At 42.7% G+C, this 12,131-nt stretch overlaps 1 protein-coding gene across 2 annotated transcripts in view; it reads right to left on the bottom strand.

The window, feature by feature from the left end:
- Positions 1-4,414, bottom strand: part of NCKAP5 (NCK associated protein 5) — a 1,015,164-nt gene extending 1,010,750 nt beyond the window's left edge. The window contains exon 1 of one of the 2 annotated variants that reach the window (XM_043894066.1): positions 4,136-4,414. The gene's annotated coding sequence lies outside the window, so the exon portion shown is untranslated. The remainder of the gene's footprint in view (positions 1-4,135) is intronic. The other variant, XM_043894065.1, reaches the window with a different exon arrangement.
- Positions 4,415-12,131: the final 7,717 nt, after the last annotated feature.

The raw sequence follows: 12,131 nt of genomic DNA, 5'->3' as shown, positions 1-12,131 counted from the left end.
AATAATCTTGATGTTGTACCATAAACTTGGGCCAACCTTCAAGGGGATTCATGTCTGAGATGAAAAGAAAAACAAAAATGCCAAAGGACTGGGCATGGGCTTTGACCCTTCTGCAAAGCTAGAAAATGTGAATCATCCCTTCAGTCAGCTGGCACCTAGAAGTGTTCATCTGATGTGTAGCTCTCCAGTACAATCACTGCATGGAAAGACAAGAAAAATCAAAGTTCCACCAATGGTAAAGCTCACAAGAAAGATTGCCTTCCATACGTCCGGAGAGTCTTACCGTGAAAGGTCAAGAGTTTGGGGTCAGGGTTCAGGTCCTGTCTCTGCCTCTTTTACTGCCCATGTGATCTTTGCACATTACCTCACCTTTTTGGACCTAAGTATCTTTACCTAGAAAATGAGCAAAACGATCATAATGACATAGCACCTGTGAAGAGTTTAGAAATGTGGTACCGACTATGGGGAAGAAAGTTTAAATCTTCTCTTAGAGTACCTATCAAGCATGCATTCATACACTTTTATTTTTCATCATCTCTTGGGAACTCACTCTGGCCAGGTGCTTAGTTAGGTGTGAGATTACAAATTTGGCCAGGACCTGGAGGATAAATGAGGTGGATGGGGAGGTGCCACATGCAAGAGTGTAAAGGTACTGAGGTGCTAGAGAACATACAAGCCCAGCACGTGTAGGTAACAGAAAGCACCTCCTGGTCGCTAACACAGGAATTCCAAACCGAAACATCTGAGGAACTTTTTAACTATGCCTCAGTCTGAATCCCACCTTGGAGATGCTGATTCATTAAGTCTAGGGTGAAACATGAGCACTGGTCAGGCTAATAGTGATCACAACATTCAATCCCAAAGAAAATCAATTCTGAGTATTCACTGGAAGGACTGATGCTGAAGCTCCAATACTTTGGCCACCTGATGTGAAGAACCCACTTACTAGAAAAGACCCTGATGATGGGAAAGACAGAAGGCAAAAGGAGAAGGTGGTGGCAGAGGATGAGATGGTTAGATAGCATCACTGACTCAGTGGACATGAATTTGAGCAAACTCCAGGAGACACTGAAGTACAGGGAAGCCTGGTGTACTTCCAGTCCATGGAGCTGCAAAGAGTGGATACAACTTATTAACTGAACAACAATACTCCTGTGAGGTAGGCACTCATATTGGCCACATTTTAAAGATGAAAAGCAGAAAGAGAAAACTCAAGTGAATTAACCAAGATCATAAATCTGGCCAGTAATGAAAGGAGGACTTGAGCTGGGCAGTCCGGTTCCAGAACCCAAATCCTGACTGGCTCTACCATGCTGCTCTTCAACCCCTGACGGAAGACACAGATGAATCATCAGGTCAGGAATCTCCAGGATGGACAGAGTACATAGGAGGGAGTGGAGAGAAATGAGGCAGGGGAGGTTGCAGGCATCACTTCAGGAATAGCCCTGTTTGCATGCTTGAGAGTCCAATATTGAGGGCCTTCATTTGGTGAAGATGGATTTCAAGCCACTCAGCACACTTACATATTTTTGTCAGCCATGTGTAGAGGCATGCATGTTTGGTTTAGGAAAAGGGATACTTAAGATTAGCAATCCAGTCCTTCACTTCTTTACTATTATATATTTAACCACCACTCTGTAACAATGCTGTGGATATAGAAGTACTGAACCATAGTCCTGGCTTTCGGTGGAAGGATGTATTTAACTGTGTGACAAAGAGCTTCAGATCCCACAGCAAAAATCAGCACAGGATACCATGAGGGTCCAAACAAGAAAATCATCATTTCAACTTGAAGAATCCATGGAGGCATCCCATAGGCAGAAGTATCAGGGACAAGGAAGGCTCCGGAGAAAAGAGGAACACAGGGCGTTAGTGGAATCAAGTTGAATATTAGCATCAGAGGTCCAGGCTGCAGTGAGAAAATGAGGCTGGGAGACAGGAGGAAAACAGGTAAGGGTGTGGTCAATAAAAGAAATGAGAGATGTAAGTAAAGCAGAAGCACAAAATGTCAGAGCTGAAAACCAACTTTGGTCTCTCAACCTGCACCTGATGCAAACTGCCTTATGTACTATCCCACCACCTGAAATGTCTCGATTAACTTTAGGTCATCAACTGTCAAGTAATCACAAAGTGCTCTTCGGTTCTCTAGCCAAACTAATGAGGAACAGAGTTGTCAAGAAATATACCCGGAGCCAAAGACAAAACAGGAATGTTCTCTCTTCACCAGACCACCTTCACCTATACACCTTCACTCAGCCAGCTCCTGCAAGAAGGCTAGTAACCACACATGGGTCCTCTTTCTTCTATATCCTGGAAGAACTGAAATGTGAAATGCATGCGAGGATGAGCATGGCTTTCTGGTTGGAGCTCTCCCACTGTCTTGCTAGGTGACTCTGGACCAGTCACTTCCCCTCTTCATGCCTCAGGTTTTCTTCTGTAAATGGTAAGCTTTGACTCATGGTTTGGAAACTATTTTAATAGCACACCCCCTTTTTAAAATAAAAATTTACAGAAAGCATTGAGTTTTAATACATAAAACATAACCAGTACTAGCTAGTAGATACAGGATGGATAAACAACAGGGTTCTACTGTCTAAGTGCAGGGAATTACATTCAATATCCTGTGATAAACCAGACTTCCCTGGTAGTTCATTGGTTAAAACTCTGTGCTTCCAAAGCAGGGAGTGGGGGGTTCGAGCCCTGGATATGGAACTAGGATCCCATATGCCGTGTAACACAGTCAAAAAAAAAAGGAAAATTATGTTTATATATATATATATATATATATATATATAAAACTGAGTCATTTCGCTGTATAGCAGAATATTATAAATCAAATACACTTCAATAAAATTAAAAAACAAAACAAAAAAATAACATGTCCAAGAGAGTGTGCTCTGATGAAAAAATCTGGAGCTGACAAACATGCATGAGGCGGCTGCCCATATCAGAACTCCACTGCAAACTGTCGGATATTTTAGGAGCTTTTGGGCACTGACTTTTTACAATTCTGAGACCAGAGAAAAAGGGAAAGGCACTGAAGGCTGTCACCGCTCTTGTGAGCTGGTGACAGAGCTGCTGAACCGAGGACCAGCCAGGTCTCCTGGATCAAGTCATGGGGCTCACGCTCAGGCGGTAACAGGCTAACAGCCACTTGCCAGTCTATGCGGCAGGGCTGTCAGGACTGGATGGCAGGCATTGGCCAGATCGTGCTACTGATTACAAGGGGCTGAACCGCAGGCGCCCAGGTGCAAACCCTGCATCTAGAAGCACGCAGCTGAAAGACAAATCCACGTGGCTCTGATGCAGCGCTTCCAGGTGGCGCCTGGCAGCCGTAATGAGAGGGATCCCTGGTCCAGGCTGGTGGTATGCAGAGCCCACACTTCCAATTCCCCAAAGAATGTATTCAGAGAGTTTGAAAGAGTTGAAGGAAAGTGAAAGCAAGGATGTGGGTCTCCCATCCCCACAGAGCTAAGTGTCAAAGTTTGACTTTTTCAGTAGCACCTTCATTCAGGTTCCCATCTCAGAGGACAAGTCAGAACAGCGAACATTTCTCCCAATACCTAAAGGGAAGAAATCGAGATAGAAATGGTTTCCATTGCAAAACATTTGTCTAGACGTTCAAATTCCCTGAGAATGAATGAGTTTGTGTGTGTTTGGAAGGAGGGCGTAATCAAGAAGGGAAATAGACATTGAACACACACACATTAAAATCTATAAACCACAGAAAGGATCAGAGAAGAAAAACAAGAGTGTGTTTTCCTTTCCAACACAAACAGTTAATTAAAAATCAGTCTTTACAGCGTTCTACTAAAATTCCTAGGTCAAGCTAATAGTTTTCTGTATGGTTGGTTGCTTTTCGTTAAAAAAAAAAAAAAAAATTCCAACCTCCCTGCAGAGGCAAATGAGGATCAGGAACTCAGTATCTTGTTATCAGCTACGTGCAAGTTCTCTGCACCCACCCCATCAACTTCAGTGCACTGTAATTACTACTTGAAACAAATGCATACTTGTTGCGGCAGCGAGAGAGCCCAGAGAAATACATACACCTCATCATCTCACTTTAAAAGCAAAGCAAGCCATAAAATACAAAAAACTGTTACAAGAGTTTAAAAAAAAATTCCAACAGTCTTACTTGTCGTCAGCTCTGCAGTCAACACATCTCACAGCCCTGGAGACAAACACAGGAACTGCAACTCTCTCCAGTTAAACATTTCCTCCCGAGTTGATCCTCTGTTTATTTGTGAAGCCTGAAAAGGCTGGGCGCAGAGAATAAGCCAGTTTTCCTCAACAGCCAAAGCAGCAGCAAAAGTTGCTACCGCAAATTCAGAGCAAGTTTGCCGAGAGTCGGCTGCTCCCCCGGCTGCGGCTCCGTGGTTGCTCTGAGCTTGTAAATACAAGCTCCGTGGACAAAGTCCCACATGACATCACTGGCAGCTGCTTATTGTTGAGTCTTTATTAACTGACTGTCAAAAAGAAAGGAGGGGGTGGGGAGCAAGAGTATCTTTTCTGCAGCAAAATCGGCATCTCCGAGCGGATTCCGGTGATGCAAGCGTAAATAATCCCATTGATTCAAATTTTCAGGAGCCTAGTTTCCCTCAGGTCAGATCCTTTCTCCTGAGAAAGGAAGAGAATCACCTCCTCCGACTGACGCTGGCTAAGCCGAAGCCATGCGGGAGCCATTGGCCCCTGACAAGTTGTTACCCACCTGTTTCCAGTCAGCTTCAGAGTTTGAGGATTCATGAATAAATGAATATTAGTTACGTTTTACATTGCCTAAGTGTGTAACAACAACATAACAATTACTTATGTCTCATACTGCCTAACAACTTTTACTAATATATATGTTTATGTATATATGCATGTATATATATATATACACACACCTCCTTGACTGATACGTGTGTGTGTGTGTGTGTGTGTGTGTGTGTGTGTGTGTGTGTGTGTGTACCTGGCTGACTTTTTCTCCTAGATGGCTTGTCCTAGGAAAGATGAAACTCTTTTCAGGTATACTGTAAAGTTTTTCAACTTGGGAATAGGGCTCCCTGAAATGTACCCCAAATTATGTATGTGCAAATCAGAGCATTCTTTTCTGAGAAGAGCCTTCTTCAGATTCATAATCACCTTCCTACACAACTCTCATCACACCAAAAATCAAATCAATAAATCATCTCTGCCAAGTATCTCTAATTATCTCAAGAAGTACTATAAGCCCCATCCACTTCCAATTGGCAGGATAAAAATGGGTGCCTCCCCTGCTACTTTCCACTCTCTCAAGAAATCTCCCTTCTTCTGTGAACTGATTCTTACTCCTGGTTTTTATGATTTATCTCCCCCCGCCCCAACCTGAGAAATCCACAAACCCTATACCACATCCCTGCTGTGAAGCTGGGACACCCTAGCCCACTGTTTTCCTTCCTTCCTCTGAACTGCTATAATGATGATGACTATTTATATTTATTTGCTGCTTTTTATATACTGATATATTTTTAGCTTGTTTTTTAGCCATCTGTGTTTCTGTCTCCCCAAGTCACTTTGAAAGGTCTTTGAGGGCAGCCATTGTGTTATTTGTTTATACCCATACCTCCTGCCATCATGAATCTTAAGCAGAAATGGGGGGAGGAAAACGTTGAGGGCCAAGGCAGGAACAAGGTTAGCAGAGCCCATGGAATGGGGTGTATGTTTAGATAAGCACTCTCCCTGCCCTTGGGAAATAATTAACTTGCACCCCCCTGTTACCATGTGAGTAGATGCTCTTTGCCACTTCCAAAAACTGTTTTTTCAAAGAGCACTGATTATTATTGATTTGGTAGGGTATTAAGGTCCCCAAATATTTCACTTTCATGTAGGAATTGGTTAAAGATAGTGCCTATCTTATATGCCACTTATGGGTTTAAATAAACTCTATATTTATGGAAAGCAAATTAGAAGTACCTAAAGTTTTTTAAGTACAAACCCGGACACCCAACAATTCCTCTTTTCCAAAGTGACCCCGCAAATATGCTCACAAGAGCCTAAGGATATAAGCTCAATAATGTTCTTTGCAGCATTCTTTGTAAGCCAATAAAGTAGAGACACCATAAATATTCATTAATATGAGAAAAGATAAGTCACACAAATTGTGGTACTTGTATAGTAGAAAAAAACTTAGAAGGGGTTGAAAAAATTGAGCTTATAGTGCATATACTGACATGGAAAGAAGTAGGTAGCTTGTTGCCTGAATACAGCAAATCACTGTGTATGATAGGAGGAATTATGCACATTATCAGCAGTGGTTATCCCTGGGGAATTTTTCTGTGTGGTTTAACATTTTTTTTTAATGAATGTGTTCCACTTTTGTTATTTAAAAAATAATAAAAGTAAATATGATTGTGCAATTTTAAAAATAAATCATAAGGAAAAACCTAGCTATTCCTTCAACAAATGTCTGGCATATAGTAGGTGCTTAAAAAAGATCTATTGATTGGTTGCAGATCTGTGACATTTCTACTAGGATACAGCAGTATGGGGGGATGGATTGGGATAACAAAGAAGGACAACAGGCACTGGGTTTTTATTCTTGATGGAATGACCGACCTCCTTTCCTTTACATTTAAGGACTAATTTGAAAACCTCTTGGACTCTGTCCACTTTAAGAAATGATTAAAGTTAAGTGCTCAGAACATAAAGTGCTGACCTTTCCCTTGTGCAACTGTTGTTTGACAAATGGAGTTTTAAGGTAGGACAAGCAAGAACCGCTTTGGTTCAGTTCACTGATCGCCAGCAAGCTCTGGAGGGAAACTCAGGAACCTGGTAAGGACACAGGTTTGCCCAGATCCTTGTCATGGCTGGTGTAACATTAAGGAACCCTCCAGTGAGGGAGGTTAGGAAAGTCTAATCTACACAGAGTCTCTGGAGCTTTATTACAAGGGGACTCGGGACTTTGGAAAAGTCAGTGGTCAGGAGTTACGATGCCCAGCACACAGCCTCCAGGCCTCCACAGCAGAAAGTAACAAAGATAAGCCATAGATTAGATACTACATTTTTCTTTAAGGAAAAAAATGACTGAAGACTTCCTCCAAGGTAAGATAGATTTCCCAAAGCACTATTTCCATTCCTCTAGAGAAAACATACTGGAGTCTTGTCTTACTTTATAGTGAGAAGATATCTTATGTCTGTAATCATTTCAAGAAAAAAATGAAAGCACAGCCATATTTCCTGCTTGTTTTTTTATCATCTATTCATCCACATATCTTAGGATTCTGAGGCCAGATTCTATTTAAAAGCACATTTGGAGCCCCTTGGGTGTGATAGGGTCACACTTTCCCAACTGAGAGTTAAAAACAAGCATTTAACTTGACTTACAATTCAAGATTCCCTGAAATTCCCTGATTGTAATTGTACCAGGCTTCCCTGGTAGCTCAGACAGTAGAGAATCCACCCCACAATGCAGAAGACCTGGGTTTGACTCCTGGGTCAGGAATATCCCCTGGAGAAGGGAATGGCAACTCACTTCAGTATTTTTGCCTGGAGAATCCCATGAACAGAGGAGCCTAGCAGGCTACAGTCCGTGGGGCTGTAGAGTCAGACATAACTGAGCAACTAACACTTCCACAATTCAGGATAAAAACAAATAAGGGAAAAGGGAGTGGGCAGGGCCTGCTGTCCCACCTTGACCAGGTGATCATTAACACTGCTGCCAAAATTACTTCCACGTGCTGAGATGCTTGGCCCGGCTTCCCTTCCAGTGCCTTCTAGTCCTTCATTTAGGCAATTTCCTCTCTCTCCATCAGGCTGTTCTCCCTCTTGGGGAACGGCTGGGCAGTTACAACAGGCATATATGTGTCTCTTCATTATTTTTAAAGTGTTATGCTGTATTCTTCATGTTTAAGTGTTTTCTGTCTTAAACTGGAAAGTCAGAGATGGTAATCATATCTGCAAGATGTGAAACATAGCCAAGACCTGCTTTGGAGGTGTTTTCTGGTGATGGCAATGATCAAGACTGTCCTCAGATACAGTTTCTACCTCCAAGATCTAATCCCCCCTCTACCTTGGGCTTCCCTGGTGGCTCAGTAGTAAAGAATCTGCCTGTCAATGCAGGAGACGTGGGTTCAATCCCTGGGTCTGGAAGATCCCCTGAAGAAGAAAATGGCAACTCTCTCTAGTACTCTTGCCTGGGAAATTCCATGGTGGGCTACAGTCCATGAGGTTGCAAAAGTCAGACACGACTCAGCACACATGCATCTACCCTTCTCATCCTGATAAACACATATAACTACTGCCATTTTTAAGCATGGATATGTGCCACTTGCTTTAAATACATCATCTAATTTAAAATATCCTAGTGAATTACATACTTTCATTACCAGTCCCCTTTTACAACCAAGGAAACTGAGGCTCAGAGAGAGATGTTACTTAAGTGATTTGACTCTGATCACGCAGATGATAATTTCCACCATTTCAACTCTGCCTGACCTTCCAGTGTCCCGGGGAATGCCTAGAATCCCTAGATCCCTCGGAGGACTATAAACATTGAAAAGAGAGTTGGTAAACCAATATGAATAATGGCAAATTGGGTTGAAAGCATGTAGTCATCATTATGGGCTTTCCAGGTGGCACTAGTGGTAAAGAACCTGCCTGCCAATGCAGGAGACAAAAGAGATATGGGTTTGATCCCTGGGTCAGGAAGATCCCCTGGAGGAGGGCATGGCAATCCACTCCAGTATTCTTGCCTGGCGAATCCCCATGTATAGAGGAACCTGGCAGGCTATAGGGTTGTAAAGGCTACAGTCCATAGGGTTGTAAAGAGTCCATACGACTGAGCAACTTAGCATGCACACACTCAGAGCCTTCATTACTCAGTTCTGAATTCTATACACAGATAGATGGCAGTGACCTTCAGACTTCAGTTTTGAACTAGTGTGACTACTGCTGCTTTCTATAACCCAGGCCCTGTGCTTGGCTCTTAGAGGAGATGTATTATAGGCCTCAAAGACCATGGGACTCATTTCCCAGGGCTTAGTCCCACAGTATCATGATGGAGTAAGTGCTCCATGCCCTTGGAGATGCACAAGATCCAGATACGAGAAGGAGGAAATATTGGAGGCAGGCATTTAATCATGTTTACACCCTGTTTCCCTTTATGCTGAGAACCTTCAGTAACTTTGGTTCCTTTGCTCATCATGGTAATGGTTCTACCAAAGCTTAAGAAACAGCCTGTGGCCAGCGAGTCTGCCTTATAAAAGTTAACAGGATCAGAAATAGGAAGCAGAAATGTTAGGAGGAGTAACACAGGAACACTCCAGCGTTTCCTAAACAAATTACCATAGTTTTGAAGAGTATGAGTCTCTGGGGAAAGTGGGAAAGTGATCCACATCATTCTCATGCAGATGGGCCTCAGAGTGTATTTTAAGAAACACTGTTTATACCAAGAGAAGTAAATATATGACCCTTTCATCTAAGATCAGACATTGATAAAGATCAAGTCCACATTTCCACGGAATGAGCACTGGGATCAAACAGCAAATTCCTGGTAACTCTCACCGATAATAGATCACACCTTACACAAAGTTGGGGCACCAAGTGCAACTTGGAAAAGACACAGCAGGTGCCACACGGACGGCACCAGACCTGTCACTGGACAAAGTCATTCACAGGCTTTTCTTGCTGCCGATGTCACCACCATCCCCCATACACAAATCCAACAAAAACAAGAGGAAACCATAAAGTGTGAAGTCCAACGAAGTTCAGATTACTCCCATAACAGAGGCTTAGATGCATTCGTGATAGGTCACATTTCAAGCCTAGAAATGCTTTTTTTCTTTTTCCAATGGGGGAGAGAGGGCTGCTTGCCGGTGCTCTCAACACATAGGCAGCCTATTTATTGGGCTGTTGACACCCTTGGGGCACCGGGAGCCTTTGGAGGGTGATAGGGTAGATGCCCCTTGAAAGAGGAGGTGGAGGGAAGAGAGAAAAAAATTGAGCATCTGTGACAATTGACCTGGGGCTCGCCGTGGAAATGGGGTGCTGCTCCCCTCCCCCAACACATCTGTGCTCCAGGCCCAATCCCAGGAGGCACAGCAAGGGTTAATGCTCCCTAAGGTGCTGGAGGCTCTGATGAAAGGCCTGTGTATAAGCATAAAGTATCACCTCAGAAGTTGAAGGATTTGATTTCAGCTTCTTCATTGTGATGTTGACAGTGCATACTGTGAGTTTGACATTTTTAACTACTTCGCAGGCCCCAAATAAAAAGGGCTGGGTGAGAGTCTGTGGGAAAAGAGGGTAAGAAGGGGGCCATTACCCTCCCCAATTTTGATTTTATACAAATCAGTGAACAGCATTAAAGTCTGCAATTGCAAGCCATGTCCAGCAATGCTGCTTCGGAGATTTGTGTAAATTCAGTAAACTGGGAGATGCACATTGCATTCCTTCTAACCTGAGAACTGAGTCTTTATGAAACCAGAACCCACGGGGAGGCCTCAAGAGACCCGGCTGTCTGTAAAGTGAGAGTATTTTATGGTTCGTGGTGATTGTCTAAAGAAAAAGGCCCTGAGTTCAATTTTCACCAGCTATGGCTAGGCCATCACAATCAGAGATAAGCTCTCAGGAAAGGAAGGGGATGGGGACAGACACTGGTGTTCCCAGCTCGATGCCTGCCACCAGGATTACTGGGTGATTAATGCCTATGATAAAATCTGCCCTGCATGGCATTGACAGTAAGATCCCTGTGGTTCCTGAAACCTGGGGCTCTGGCACATACTAGCCCTGCTCCCATCTCCTCTTACCAGCCCTGGACATTAGCCAGGGATGGGACACAAGGCCTAGAGGAAAGGCTGTTAACAGCGAGGATGCCCAGGAAGGAGGCACCCCAGAGGAGAGAGAAGGTGGCTCCCCAGGGGACAGTGCCCAGCTTGGAAACCTGGTCAATCCCTGGTCAGGGAACTAAGATTCTGCAAGCAGTGTGGCCAAAAAAAAAAGAAATATTAAATTAAATTTTAAAAGCCTCCATAACTCTGCTGAGAAGTCAGAAAGGCTAAGGGACCGAACTCTAAGCTCTAAGACCTTTGGAGGTAGTAAAGCCCTCAGATCTGTCATCACTGCTGTTTTAGATTTTACACCTAAAGTAAATCCAGGGGAACAGATTTAAAACAGATTAAGCCTTTTCCAGGTACAATAATCTATTCTGAAACCTAAAAATCTGTTGGTGAGGAAATTATTTTAAAGCAGAGACTATTAACAAAGGAGAATAACGATTCAATTTATTGGTTATCACTTATTATTTTGACAAATTGTAGTAATGCCAGTCCTATTGATCAAGGTCACGAGATGCTATTGTTAGGTTAGAAACTGCTTAAGAATATAGCTAATACTTTAATACTATAGCTAATACTATCTATGGTGAAACAGATCACCAGCCCAGGTGGGATGCATGAGACAAGTGCTCGGGCCTGGTGCACTGGGAAGACCCAGAGGATCGGGTGGAGAGGGAGGTGGGAGGGGGGATCGGGATGGGGAATACGTGTACATCTATGGCTGATTCATATCAATGTATGACAAAACCCACTGAAATGTTGTGAAGTAATTAGCCTCCAACTAATAATAAATAAATAAATAAATAAATAAAAAAGAATATAGCTAATACTTTTGGAATAAATATAAAAATGATGTTACTGACCTATTGGAAAGCACAGGGAACTACACTTAATATCTTATAACTTATAACGGAAAAGAATGAAAAAAGAACATAAGTGTGTATATATATATGTGTGTGTGTAATACACATATACATATGTATATGAATAAGTATGAATCAAATACACATGAATCATTCTGCTGTACATTTGAACCTAACACAACACTGCAAATTAACTATACTTCAATAAAAAGATAAATTCTTTGTTTTCTAAGAAGAGTGTAGTCAACATAATAAGGAGGCTTGGGAATGTTATTTTAGCAATAGGATACTTTTGAAATGAAATCTTGGGCAGAATTTAGTGACATACAACAGTTCAGAGGGTAGTGTCCCTGGAGAGGTCCTACAGCCCATCCTGCCAGCCTAGCCCAACTCCCACCTGCAGGAAAGAGAAGAGAGAAGATACACATTTTACAGACGGGGCTGGATGAATTGAGCTAAATGAAATCATGCTTTCCCT

Source organism: Cervus elaphus, chromosome 33 (genome assembly GCF_910594005.1).
Source record: "Cervus elaphus chromosome 33, mCerEla1.1, whole genome shotgun sequence".
In the NCBI taxonomy this organism is placed as follows: Eukaryota; Metazoa; Chordata; class Mammalia; order Artiodactyla; family Cervidae; genus Cervus; species Cervus elaphus.
Note: the sequence above shows the minus strand (reverse complement) of the source record. Positions and strands in the feature narration are given on the sequence as shown.